Source organism: Strix uralensis, chromosome 1 (assembly GCF_047716275.1).
Source record: "Strix uralensis isolate ZFMK-TIS-50842 chromosome 1, bStrUra1, whole genome shotgun sequence".
Taxonomy (NCBI): Eukaryota; Metazoa; Chordata; class Aves; order Strigiformes; family Strigidae; genus Strix; species Strix uralensis.
In genome coordinates, this window is record NC_133972.1 from 162463450 (window position 1) to 162478863 (window position 15414).

Consider the following 15414-nt stretch of genomic DNA (forward strand, 5'->3'; position numbering starts at 1 on the left):
ATCTATTAATCTAAATGGGCCTACAGCTGCTTTTGGAGCCTTTCACCAGTCCACTGTTGCTCCTTGCTGGGCCCTTCTTTTTTAAGTCATTCTTGCCAACCCTGCTATAGTACCCCAGCTCCAAAATTCAACCCTTCCTCCTCTCTCCAACAAGAACTAAGCTTATCCTTAAGTAATACGTCTTCTACTCTAACATGCAAATTGTTTGCTCAAGTCACAACATGGTACTTGGCACTAAATACTAAATGACCCAATGAAGCTGATGTCCAGTCTTTACAGGAAGGGTGTGACTATTGTCCTTATAATATCAGCATATATTCTGCGAAAGTTAGTATGTGTTATGTTTTAGTATTTTAGGTGATAATTGTAATAATTATTAATATATTTTCTAAATAAAAGAAAGAACCTGGTTTCATTCCCAAAATTTGGATACACCAGCCTTATCCAGGAGACCTGGACAAGGAGCACAGATGGAATTCTCCTCCTAAACTGGCAATATTCATTGTAGCAAAGTATGAGGTTTGGGGCAGTATATCTTGGCTCTATTCCCTGTGTTCTCTCAAGGTCCACCTTCACCCTTTATTTTTACCCTGTGCTGTTGCTCAGAGCTATAAAACAATATGCAGGCTATGAAATCTGTCCTCTGCAAGCTCTTTAAGAAAGTGCTCTGAGCTAAGAAAGAGTCAGAGCAAGGTAAGACACTTAGCAGAATGGTTATCAAAATTAAATATGAAAAAGTTGGAAAGGGGAATGAACATTATGAATCAGGACTGAAGCCAAACTTCAGTCACAAGCCAATTTATATGGAGAGCAGGTTATGCCATACCTACCTGTTGAGGGGTTTCCTATATTCATTAAAAGGTCAGATATCGATCACTGTCAAAGATGAGATTTGTGAACTAGAGGGACAATAGGCCGCATGAACAATGTCAAAACCGATGCTCCTGGTCTCTCTCGCATCCTAAACTATTTGTTTGGAAGATGTTAGAATGGATATACAAGCAAATAGTCCTGTGTAATAAAGGAGGATGCTTGCTGCCAGTCATCTGTATCTCACTTGTGAAATCCAAGGATTTACCTTGCTTTTAAGCTGCTTATATTTCTTTTGAATTTTTCAGCACCTTGATAACCTGTGGAAGAATGTACTGCTGAATAAAGTGACCCATGTTCTCTCAGACAGAGAATTGCCACTGTTCAGGGTGGCTGAACTGTTCATTGCTTTAAAGACATAAATGACAGATCAGCCTTGAGTCTATTTCTTACCAATTCAATTGGCCATTATTGTACTCTTGCTTTTCTCTTTTGCTCTCAGGCTACAGCAAAGACTCTTTGAATTCATTTGTTTTCAAATATGGATTGAATAAACGTACAGAATATGCATGTGGGCATAACAGGTGCTACATACAACATCTGAAAACATGTTTAGTGATTTATTGACCTGTTTTCCTGAGGTACTTTAATGCTATACAGGAATTCTTTTCAAGAAGATTTTTCTGTTAAAAGAAATAACAGATAGGGAAGGAATAAATTGCCTTTATGGGGATTTATGTGTTGTGTAGATATTTTTATTTGGTAAACAAACAGAGAATTTGAGCCAAACTTTTAGGTGCCTGAAGATAAATAGGCTCAGCGGAGCTATGACTCTTCTATCACCCAGTTACTCCATAACCATTCAGTTTATAGTGATGCTTTAACAGGAAAATGAACTGCAAGTTTATATTTCTATTTTTGTTTGTTTGTTTGTTTTATTCTGGTGTCTTTTTATATTGCTTGCACAACTTTGCCCCCAACAATGCTCCTTAGCTTTTAAGACTGCTTGCCCATAGCAAGGACAGCTAGAGTCTGTCCTCCCTGATTTCTTTACAGCTATGTAATCCAAGAAGCTATTGACTTTATTTTATTACTCTGCTTCAGTATTGCTTAGACCTCAATGATCTCTGCCAGGCATGCTAGGTCATCTGTTTCTTGCATTTCATCTTTGTACTGCCTCTTGGAAGTTTGCCTCTTACTCCCTGAAGCCTACGTGATCTGGATCAGCAACATAAACTTTTACGGTTTTAACTCTGTGTTACCCTTGTATATTTTCTATCAGTCTCCTTAGTAGGGCTGATCTGTAATTTCCCTCCTGGGCTTTACTGAACTTCAGATTACCATGCACTATAGAGACTAGATCAACCCGTTCAGATTTAGACATCTTAACTTTTTAGGAACCTATGGTGGCATCTACAGTGTAGGTGTCTGTGTGTAGGTGTCTGGGCTCCCAACACAGGCAGGAAGGGATGCAGACACCTCCGGAGGGCAATTGAGTTACCTCAGAGGTCTGTCTGATGATGAGTTTAACCACCCTCTATTCATGCCTGGTTATCAGCACCAACTGTAAAGGGAACTGGGAGTCACTATGGTTTAAATGCTTAACTTCCGGATGCATAAGCTTTAGCAGATGAGTTTTACTCAAAACCACCTTTAAAGCACAGATATACTACCTTGCCCTCAGATGCTACTTCACTTTTACTTCCTCTGCTTTTTCTACTGCAATCCCTGGGTAGGATTTTCAACCTGGTCAGCAGAGTGCTTGCTCTTCATCAGGAAATGAACCCACAGACAACAAGACATGGGCTCAGTGCATGGAATTTCAGCTGGTCCACCGACTTGTGCAGAACTAGGGATCCTACATCTTGTATCGGACACGTGTCAGAAGGTAAATCCCACAATCCAGACTAACTTCATCCATATTTATCATGTTCTTTTACACTTTTCACTCTCAAATTAATCCAGAATAAAAACTTGTATTGTCAGTACATATTATTATGTGAAGAACAACCGATATTTTTCTCAAAACGATGTATTTTGGCCAGGAAAAAAAAAAAAATAGGGCTTTGCACATGAACTGCAGCTGAGGGAGAAGCAAATACTTTTCTAGAGGTTGTTAGTCATGATGCACCATAGGAGCTATTTGTTGATACCAAGCATTGTTATTTGCTGCTGTATTTCCACTAACAAATGTGATTTTTAAATGTTTTACAAAATTATTCCTGTGGAGGGTTTGAAAGCACATTGTGCTTGACAAAAATAGGTGGTAATGCAGACATGATGTTAAGGACCCAAAGCAAATGTTCATCTGTAGACATATTAAGGATATGGTGTTCTCCAGAGAAGCAGCTTCCAAACTGGAGATTGCAATGCCACTTCAAAATACAAGTGGAATCATGAGCAGAAGTTTTCCTCTTGGCGTTGCTACAAGCAACATAAATGATCAGCAGTGGTAATAGCAGCCATTGCAACATAATTTTGCCAGATTTCTGTCTCTCCTATATACAAGCTAATTATGTGATTATATAAGGAGAAAGAACCAACTCTTCAATATATATGACCAAAAAATGCACTGTGTTCACTTGCGTTCATTGTGTATATCATAGAATCACAGAATGATTTGGGTTGGAAGGGACCATAAAGATCATCTAGTTCCAACCCCCCCACCATGGGCAGGGACACCTTCCACCAGATCACATTGCTCAAAGCCCCGTCCAACCTGGCCTTGAACACTTCCAGGGAGGGGGCAGCCACAGCCTCTCTGGAGAACCTGTTCCAGTGTCTCACCACCCTCACAGTGAAGAATTTCTTCCTTAGATCTAATAAAAATATACCCTCTTCCAGTTTAAAGCCACCACCCCTTGTCCTATCACTAAATGGCCTTGTAAAAAGTCCCTCCCCATCTTTCCTGTAGCCCCCTTTAAGCCCTGGGAGGCTGCTGTAAGGTCTCCCCAGAGCCTTCTCTTCTCCAGGCTGAACAACCCCAACTCTCTCAGCCTGTCCTTGTAAGGGAGGTTCTCCAGCCCCCTGATCATCTTCTGGGCCGTCCTCAGGACCCACTCGAGCAGGTCCATGTCCTTCTTATGTTGGGACCCCCAGAGCTGAACACAGCACTGCAGGTGGGGTCTCATGAGAGCAGAGTAGAGGGGAAGAATCACCTCCCTCGACCTGCTGGCCACACTGCTCTTGATGCAGCCCAGGATGTGGTTGGCTTTCTTGGCTGTGAGAGCACATTGCTGTCTCATAGTCAGTTTTCCATCCACTAGTACCCCCAAGTCCTTCTCCTCAGGGCTGCTCTCAATCCACTCATTTCCCAGCCTGTATTTATGCTTGAGATTGCCTCAACCCACGTGCAGGACCTTGCCCTTGGCCTTGCTGAACTCCATGAGGTTCACACGGTCCCAACTCTCCAGCCTGTCCAGGTCCCTCTGGATGGCATGTCCCTTCCCTCCAGCAAGTCGACAGCACCACACAGCTTGGCATTGTCAGCAAACTTGCTGAGGGTGCACTCAATCCCACTGTCCATGTCACCAGCAGAGTTGTTAAACAGCATCGGTCCCAATACTGATCCCTGAGGAACGCCTCACCTATTCCTTTTTGCAATTCTATAAGCTTGCTATGCTCTCTTTTTAAAAAATACTTCACAAAGCACAGATGCAAATGAACTTGAGATTTGAGACTTTGTTGTTTAACGTGGCACATAACCCATAAACCAGGGTATGAAATGATTTTTTTAGAATATGCAATCTGAAGTCTAATAATGAATAAGAACCTTTTTTAGAAAATTGACAGTGTATATCAGACACCACAAAATGTATGTGAAGAATTTCAGAATAGGGTAATATTGGATGTCCAACAGTAGGAATTGCCTTTTGTTTTCCACAGCACAGAAAGTTGCAGTTGTTTCTTCCATGGCTGGCCACAAATACAGGATTTTGAGGGTAGAATACAAGAAGAGCAATTTGTTAACACAGCTATAAACTGGGAATAACTTCAGAGAATTAGCATCAAAATACTTCTATAGGTTTTTATTCTGATCCAGTCTCTGTCAGCCATTTCCCACTTACCTTCAGTTCTTGCTTAGTTTCAATATATGGAAGACACTCAACACATAAAATTGAGCCTACAGCCTAAATCAGAGATTTACTTAGAATGTTGTACTGTTTCATCTTTGCAAAACACCTTTTAGGTTATGTTCCTCTTTTTATGATTCTTTGGGAGTTCGGGGCTTGTAAAGTACATTCTGTTTATATTTTCAAGGTTTTTATCATTGTCACAATGACTAGAAACTTACATAAAAAGACAAAAAGAAAAAGACTGTCATATAAACTTTAGACTTGAGCTCTCAAAACCCCCACGTTACTGTATCATGAGATTCATTAAAACTATTAGTGATTGCCCAGACTGGAGTTTTACTATATAGTAGGGAGACATTGAAACTGCTTGCATGCAACTTTTAGGTTTGCTTAGTGTTATGGTCCTCATTGACTTTAAATGACATTAGGGGAAACCTCAGAACATCTGAAGATCACATAGCAACTGAGACACCATATACTTAGGTGTATGAGTATTCTAATTTGAAGCTCAGAGGTACTTACAGAGTAACCTGGTAGTACGTGTGCCAATTTTGACTTTACAACTCTATTTGTAAATATTGTGTATAACAAATGAATAAATTAAGGTTTCTAGAAGTGTTTTGAACAAATTATGCCAAATTTCCAAACTGTCTAGATAATTAAACTTTCCATCTTAATGGATTCCCGAGAGCATTTGATCTTAAATACAGACCTGAGACTTTTAACACTGAAATTACAAGATCACAGGCTTATTTTTTTTTATTATGATAAGGCCCCTTTAAACCACCTTGACAATGTAAAACATCTGTACAATTCAGGGAAATGAAGCCTACACCCTTTAAAAGCCCTATTACTCTGCTATTGTGCAATAAAATCATCTTATTGTAAAAGAAAATTTAAGGGCCAGGAATCTAATTGAGAAAAAAATCAAATCTTCATGAGCTCTGAAGAGAGCTCTATGCAACTGTAACACAGACAGGGCCATCTAGAAATTTGCATTTCTCATATAGAATGTGGAATTATGTATAAAATATGTTACAGAACTTGTTTTGAATTCTACTTGTATCTGCGCTTTACCTCTGGGCATGTTCTGTCTTGTTTTGGAAGATCTGACAGAAATGTCTCTTTTTTCCAATCACATTCTCAGCAAATCATCAGGAAGGGAATTGCTCAATAGCAGATTTAACAATCAAAGAAAAATTACAGCCTGTGTAAAATTCTTTTATAATCATAAAATGAAAAAGAAAAAACCTTGGCTCAGTATATAGAAAGATACTCTGTAAGGATCCAGTTATGCAGAAGTATAGAATTAATACCAAATAGGTTAAATTGTGTGGGTAGAAGTATGGGAGAAATACATATTCATGAAAATGTAATATGTAATAATCTGTAAGGATTAAATTAAAAGCACTATTTTTTAATTTGTCTTACTGGTTCAAAATACCTGCACAAGTATGATTGCTGCAGCTGCTGTTGTGAGGGAATGAGGCCCTGACTTGGCGAGCTTTGTGCCGGAGAAGTCTGGCATTGACTGTCCTATCAATAACCTCGATACCAAAACCATTATGAAATGCTAGTGATAAGAATACACAGCAACCAAGGATTCACAGGTAAATTTTCCCCTTGCCATTCTGATAACACATTTATATAGCACTTTATACTTCTAAAGAGGTAGATAAACATCAGCGCATTAATTCTCACTAGGAGGAGGTGCTTCCACTTTATTTAACAAGCAGTGAAAACACTTAATAGTGAATCACTGATTTCAGACCTGCCAAGTCTCATGCACTGCATGTGAGACTTACTCATTTGATTCCCCTTTCATCATCCTCCGCTGTGGCAGTTCTAGGCCAGGTGCTTGCTGTACAGCCACATCGACTCTCTCCTGCATTCTGATCTCACACACTAGGTGCTGTGATCTGTTTGCCAGCTGCATCTTAGATCTCTTTACCTGCTGCAGCTTCTGTGTAGGGACAGGTGAGCCGTATGGCTCTGCAGCTGCGGGTGCCCGATGCCAGGGAGCCCTTCCAGAAGCCAAAGCCCTCAGCTGCAGATTTGCATCATGATTAATGATGCAGGCTTACCTTGTTGTGTGATCTGACACACAGGCGTACAGCTCAGACTGGGGCCCACTGGACAGATGGACAGCCCTGCTGTGGGCGTGCAAAGTCACATGTCCCATTATGTGATCAAATGTCACACCTTAGTTGGAAAATCTACCATAATATGAAAAATTCAAGCCAGGTTCAAAAGTATTTCAGATAATCCTGCTTTTAAAGCCATTGAAGCCCCACTGTAGGTCACGTTCCAAGCAGCCTGAATTGGCTTTAAAGACTTTTAAAAATGGCTTTTAAAAAAGTCAATAGAAAAAGTCCAAGTCACCTAAAGCTTACGCAATAGCTCCAACCAAGTTTAAAATTGAGAAAGCATCTCCCCAGTGTACAGTAGGTTTTTAAAAACTGATAGTAGCAATTACATCCACCCTGAAGTCTCAGCTTTGCTATAGCCCTATACAGAGTCTGCTAGAGGCCACCACCTCTCTGTAGTAATGGAGATGTTAAGAACAAATATACTGTATCGTGTTTTGGGTAGATTTGAAAATATTTCCATTTATTTAAGTGTGCTTGAAACTATGTATCAACATAAACTATTTAGGTTAGTAATGAATATTGATACACTATGCACATCTTCTTTTATCTGTTTATATATTCACCAATTAAAATACTTCCTAAGACAATGAAGTAACATGAAGTCTGCTCTACCATCCTTAGAGAGGGACAGATTTGTTCCAGCCATGCAGAAGTTCTCTGTGCACACTAAATATGGTCTCATTAGCAATGTGAACACTACCTCTTTGCTGAAATAGCCCCTCTCAGCTGGTTACTCAGAATCCTGTAGCAGATTTAGATCTAAAGCCCATCTCCAGGCAGCCATCCAGCTAAATTCAGTGGGGCTTTCCTCAAAACTGTGGCAAGGTTAAAGCACAGCTCCTTCCGGAGGTGATTAAGGGTAGCTCTTGCAAGCAGACCCCAGCAAGAAAAAAGCAGAGCTTTGGGAGAAAGGGTGACAGAGGAATGCATTTTAATCATTTCATTCATTTTTTAGGCTTGTTATGGTTTCTACTGTGGAGTATACAAAATCAATCGCATACGAGCTTGGGATAGGTACAGGCAAAGGAGGAGCAGCTTCTGTAAGTGTTCTTCAATACAGGAAAATCATAGTCTTAAAGGCTGTCAGCCATCTCCAAAGAAAATACTTATTTACAAACACAAATAAAAAGGGTACAGCATGCCATACAGTAACACTCACAGCCAGGCCTTTTGCTTAAAGTTTGGAAATTCCCCTCTTCTTCTTTTCCCTGTTTACTTTAAAAATCTCTTCTTTATCTGACATTGTTTAAGCCTATGATAAAAAATAGGGAGATTTTTGGAGAGAAAGAACATGTGCTCTTAATTCTTAATAGAGATTTTCCACTGGGTTATTTTTATACAGTCATGTGATAGTGATTTGTAGACCACAACACTCTGAAGATCATTTCCTCTACAGATGTTGGAGAAATCTACGTTATTTTACAGGGAGCAAATGCTTCTGCATACTGATATTGGCATTTCACTACTGCTAAAGAATCACAAGCTCAGATGCAATGAACTGCCTGTAAAATTTCATTTTCAAACTGGCTGGTCTCTGTGATCCTTTTTAATTTCAAATTAAAGCTATATTTTACCACTAAAACACCTAGCTCTTTATACAATCATTCAAAGTAGCAAACTAGAAAGTTTGCATTACTAGATAAACTTGCAAAAATAAAAGTAATTTAAATGAAAAATCAGTTGCATGAATTTAAAAACTTGTTTCTAGATCCTAAGAGAATTATCATATCAAATTAGACTATATCAGTTAAATACTTGATTATCTTGTCCAGTGTCTGATTGTCATCAGTGAGAAAAATATTAGGCAACAACATGAAAAAGATAAATGTCTTCTTAACCATGTTAAGAATGTACCATTAATGGTTTCCTCATCTCCTGAAACATAAAGGTTCATATCCATTTTCCATATTCATATCCATGTCCAATCCTCATCCACATACTTAGCTCTTTTCAGCTGAGCTGTTTCATTGTCATCCAGCAGCAAAAATATATTGATATAATATAATACAATATAATTATAAAGAGATGAAATTTAACAAGTCCAAATGCCAGACTCTGCACCTAGAATGGAGTAACACCGGGCACAAGTATAGACTGGGGGAGGAGTGGCTGGAGAGCAGCCCTGCAGAAAGGGATCTGGGGGTGCCAGTGGGCAGCAGGCTCAGTGTGAGCCAGCAGTGTGCCCTGGCAGCCAAGAGGTCAAACCGCACCCTGGGGTGGATCAAACACAGCGTAACCAGCCGGTCAAGAGAGGTGATTATCCCGCTGTATTCAGTGCTGGTGCGGCCTCACCTTGAATACTGGGTGCAGTGCTGGGCCCCATGATGTAAGAAGGATGTGAAGGTCCTTGAATGCATCCAGAGGAGGGCAACAAAGCTGGTGAAAGGGCTGGAAGGCATGTCTTGTGAGGAGTGGCTGAGGACTTTGGGCTTGTCTAGTTTGGAGAGAAGGAGGCTGAGGGGTGACATCATTGCTCTCTACAGCCTCCTGAGGAGGGGAAGGGGAGAGGGAGGTGCTGAGCTCTTCTCCCTGGGATCCAGTGACAGGACATGTGGGAATGGTTCAAAGCTGCATCAGGGAAGGTTTAGACAGGACATTAAGAATCATTTCTGTACCAAGAGAGTGGTCAAACACTGGAACAGGCTTCCTAGAGAGGTGGTTGATGCCCCAAGCTTGTCAGTGTTTAAGAGGCATTTGGGTAAAGCGCTTAATAACGTGCTTTAACTTTTGTTCTGACCTGAATTGATCAGGCAGTTGGACTAGATGATCATTGTAGGTCCCTTCCAACTGAAATAGTCTAGAATAGAATAGAATAGAATAGAATAGAATAGAATAGAATAGAATAGAATAGAATAGAATAGAATAGAATATTTACTGATATTCACTTTTCTTTGACCTTTCATCTGTTCCTGATATATAACTCTGTTGTGCATGTGTAAAACATAGGAAAACTTTTTTTCAAAGCCTCTGAAGTCCATGATTGAAGACAATTTTCTCTCCTTGACAAATAATAAGATTCTTTCACTGACTGGCTTTATGCAACTGCATAGACGCAGTGCAGTAGTGACTGAACTCAGCATCTTTCTTAACATACCTGTCCCCTCACTTCTTTTATCTGTGACTAATGGTGTCACTGTTCTTCCTGCCACCCACACTTTCTAATCTGGGTGTTATTTGTTTATTCCTTTTTTGGAGCACTTCCTTTTCACCAGCATCTTCATTAAGATAAAATTTCTCATTCTTAGATTCACAGCCCTGCAGGATGCCCCATTAGATTCCTTTTTCCCTTCTTCCTACATCACAAACAATCCCAATTCTTTTGTGTCTTTTCATTCTCACAATTCAAGTGTCAGTATTGAATCTTAAAGAAGAAACTCCACCAGCACACCAGGGCCTTTCTCTGATGACCCACTCCACTCATGCTTCTGGCTTGCAGCATCAAGAGAAACACCTGGATTTAGAAATATCTTTTGGCTTGCATGCATCATCAGCTAGACACATGTCCAGGCAATAATATAGAAATTGATGTTTTATGTGGCTACAAATATTTTTAGGACCAGCAAATCACCCTTGAATTATTTTGATGTTGTGCTTGACATTTCATGTTATTTTTGCTAGTTCTGGAGGAGGGAAGATGGTGAGGGGGAGTGAAACCTACTGTCAATATTTTTCCTGTGAAGGTTTGTGGCAACTTTACCTTTAACTGTCTTCAAACACTCTTAGTTTTGAGATAATGACTTTACTGTGCATAGTGGGCTGAAAGGAATAGTATACCTTTATGCAGATTTGATTAATTGTTATGAAACTCAGAACCTTATTTTTTGTACTGTGTGGTGGATTCAAACTTGCTGTTCTCTAAATTTCCTTGTCCTGGAATATAATCTAATGCTGGACCGTCACTGCCAAATTTTTTTGTGGACTGTCATCAGAATCAGTAAGATCCCATTAAAATGCAGTTGTTGAGACTTAGTTTTTGATGTTATGGAAGTATTCATTAGCACCTCAGCTGAATTCAAACCCAGAAGAGGAACTTTGGTTATATGTGAAAATGAGACTGTTAAGTTTCACCTTAGTTCCTAATTTTTTTTTAGGACACCCCTGTGGGGAAAGAAGAAAGCAGTGTTCTCAGCCTTTGCTGTGGACATTCAGTTTTACAGATTCTAAATTGGTGGAATGTGCTCCTGCTTGTTTACTGACAGAAATATCCCATACTAAGTTATTTCACTCCAAATGTCATCTTCTATTATCTGCCTTGAAACTTCAGTGTCCAAGTCAGTGATTCTGTATTAGCAGCTCAAATGGTTTAAAAGCAATCTGAAAATGTGGGATTTTACACAAATTTATTCTTTCTACTTAGAGTGGTTTTCTACTTATTTCTGGGAAAGCAATAGACGAACTTGAATATGTTACATTAGAGAGTATAATATCTGTAGTACATGTGACGCTGCCAGGTGATACTCTGCAATAATGTTATCCACGGTAAGTTACAGTTAGCCACGTGTTACAATGCAGAAAGACCAACCTACTCCATTCAGTCATCTCAGGAGGCTGACACTGCTGCACACAATTCTGGTCTGATCCTGGGTGGGCAGTGGAGAAACAGGAGCAAGGAGGATTACAGCCCGAGGTCTTTCAGACCCCAGTCCAAACCTGCAGTAACTGAGACAAAGAAGAGGCTGAGCAAGGACTAAAAAGATGCAGAAGCTTGTGTGGGGCATATCTAAAGGTGACCAGTGCAGACAGGTCACTTCACTCTTCAGAAGCCATCTAAGAGGCCAGCGTTGACACAGCTAGTGACACACCTCTCCAATGTGTTTCTGTCCCCAGCCCGCAAAGCCCAAACAGTCGGTGCAGCTGCAGAGCACTGTGCCTATATCTGCATCCGCTGGAGACAGCAGCTTGTGGCCTCAGAGCCCAGCCACTTGGGAGCCACTGCACATGTTCCTCTGCCTTTTGTTTTATTTTAAAATCAAGTAAAGCCTCAGTAGGAGTTTGGTTTTCTCATATGTCAACAATCCACAGCTATCACAGTTTTTGCAACACCTGATGAGTTAATGAAGTCGACAGGTGGGAGGCATTATTCAGACCTGTGTGCAGCCATTACGCTGGCCTGGAGAAGGGGAGGAGGGCTCTGAAGGCTGACATCCGCCAAGTGACATGGAACTACACCACACCAGGAAGTATCAAAGCTGCAGCTGCAACCCTCTCATCCTCCCCCAGGAGACCCACCTTGCCAGGAGATACCTGCCAGCCTGGAGCTCGCTCCAGCAGACAGAACAAGCAGTAGGAATCGAAGGAGACATTAACACCAAATCCTGCCCCAGTGAATTCAGTTGCAAAATTCTCATTACTTCAAGGGACCAAGATGTTACACCTTGCACTCAGCTATGGGAGTGTGTCTTCTTAACGCGATTAGGGGAGGCTCAGCAATCACTTTCAATAGCCCATTATGAGATAAATGAATCCTAAAAATCTGCTGGCTCCCTACTCTTGCCGTAGCTGCTTGCTTAGGCTAATCTTCCTGCTTCACATAAGTGAAAATTAAAGAGGATGGTAAAAAGTATCTAATAGCTAAGGAAGGAGGATTTCTTTCTCTTCCTAGCTGCAGTTCAGCTTATTTCATTACCTTATTTATCATCTCTAATGATCTCTAAGCACACATGGAAGTGGGGGACATTTAAAAACCAGCAGATTGGTCCTTGCTCCAACCACCTCTCTGTGTACGTGGCAGCAGAAGTGATAATGTGTCCCAAAACAGGAACTTAATGGATTTATCTGGTGCAATATTGCTTTTCAGGGACAGAGGAGTAAGAACATGGGGTTTCATATGGCTAACTGCTTAAATAATGTGAAAACTAGATGAGTTTAAAAACAGCCTCAATGAGAAATTGTGCAGAGGCAAGGAGAGTAAATGACTCACTCTGCTTCTCTAAGGTAACAGTGAAAAGCTGCCAGGTATCTGGTGCTAGGAAGTAGCAGTTAGCGTATGAAACCTTGTAGCAGAGGTTGGTTAGAGGCAAAACCAGCTCTGTGTAACACAGCATTTACTATTACATTCTGAATTCTTGCACACAAAGTGTGTGGCTGAAAAGAGAACAAATTTATACTTATGTGCAGATACTTACTGTACTTATCGTACAAAGCAGACATCTTTCTGGGAAATGAAAGGTGAAATATCTCTCCACATAAATCACTGGGAATTTTTCTTTCAACTTCAAGCAAGCAATCCAAAGAAATTAAGAGATGAAGAAAATTAGCATAATCAGCTCATGTTGTTTAATCCCCCTAGTCCAGCCCAGGAACATTCTCTGTGTGTTTCTGGTTAACACTTTTATCCTGGCCAGGTTTATATAACCTGTAATTTCCCTATTCCACTGACTGTTGTAACTATCAGATATCTCACTATGTGCATCTTGGATTTTATAGAAAGATGCACTGCACACAATATATTTTAAAAGTACAGTTATACTAAGTATAATGGAGAAAGGAGAGCACAGAGAAATACAGGAGCTACAAAAGAAAATGCTTTCAAATCTGATTATTTTATACAGGTATAATACGCAAATATTTTTGATTCCTTCCTTTAAAAAAGCTGCTAAGATTTGATAGTGACTGGAGTGATGACCAGGATGGAGGTCAGTGATGGATGACAGACTGAAGAACACAACAGGAGAAGAAGGGCTTGTAATAGGAGATTTATCAGAAGATAAGGAATCTGTTGAAAGCTGTGATGATTCCATCAGACAGCATGAGCACTGAAGGCTCAGAACAACCATAGGTAAGAAAAACAGCTTCTCCTAAGCAAGTATTTATGTCTCACTTAAGTAATGCTTGGCACCTGTCACTATAATGTTTATGTCAGAGACATAAAGTTCTCTCAGACTTTATTTCGAATAAAAGAGCTGCAAAACCTATCCCTCAGTTCAGTCAACTTCCACTGACTAAAGTGAAATCACCGACAGGTAACTTCCATCTGAAATGAACTGAATATGCACTGTTTGTAGACCATACAGGGTGTGCCACAGTATTACTAGAACAGGAATTTGATACAAATTACTGTTATTAATGAAATGGTTGCTGTTACAGTAGAAGAAAGCAAGTTAAATGGCACTTGTTCTTATAAGTTTCTCTTCAGAGTTGAAAAACATTTATATTTAGACACCCCTGCTTGATTTTGTGTCATTAAACAGAAATAATGCCAATCTGTAGAAACTTTCCCCATCTGTCATGTACTCACCTGGTTTCCTTAATTCCACTGAGCTCAACAATATGATAACAGCTGATAATTTGGCCTTATGGCCATTATATAAAATGTAGATGTTATTCCAATACACAAAATCTGAAAGATGAAAAGGTAGTTGCTGGGACAAAAATCTTGACCGAAATGGAATATTGATTAAATGTGGCAACATAACTTGGTGGGGACAGGAATGGGTTTCTCAAAATAGCTCTAAGAACGCTGAACAGAGATGAAACAATACCAACACTACAGGTGCTTCCTGTATAACAGACTTTGGGCAATGGCTACAATTATTTTGTATCTTCTAGAGATTAATTTGGCTTTGGAATATGCAAAGTTCAGCCCCCCCCCCCCCCCCCCCAAATCATTTTTCAGTGGCACATTTATAATTCTTAGAGATGTTATCTTGCAACACAAGAAGAAAAACATTCCTGTCATGACAGTTTCTATTTTTAAACTGGCTTCTGAAAAAAAAAAAAAGGCAAACAAACAAAGTGCTACAAAATACTGCAGCAATGAGAGAGAATAATAATGGAATGGGCCACTCAGTCCTTGATAGTCGGATGCATTACTCTGAGGTCTAATGTATCCACGCTTTTTCCATGGCTTTCTTCCCCTCCTCCCACAGTCACCCACAGCACGCATGGTTAAGAGTATGACCCAGTCAGACCATATGACACTTTTTTTTTCCTGTGAAGGGCCTCAGCAAAAGGGATTACAGGGGGTTTTCAGGTTTGGTTTGTTTTGTTTTTTTTTTATTTCAGTATTTTGCTTTTGTTAAAAAGTCCAATTCTGACTCCCAAGAAATATTCCTTCCAATTAAAGAAAAAGATAATGGAAAAGTAACTGAAGCTGTTAGTTTCTACAGTTACGGCCTTTACCATATGTGAACTGCAAGTTTTTGGGACATAGATGATGAAAAACAGTGTAATCAAGTTTTCAAAGGATGTCCACCACTGCTCAGTGAGGTGGATCTGTCCTTACCCTGCTTCTTGTGCACGGTCCCATCCTCTGCCTCAGGCCAGCCAAATCAGGGAACTAATCTAGGGGGAAAAAAGAAAGATGCTCAGCCCATAGTCTGGTTCATTGTATAACCACATGAGCTCCATGCTGGGATAAAGGAACGCCACTGAACTGT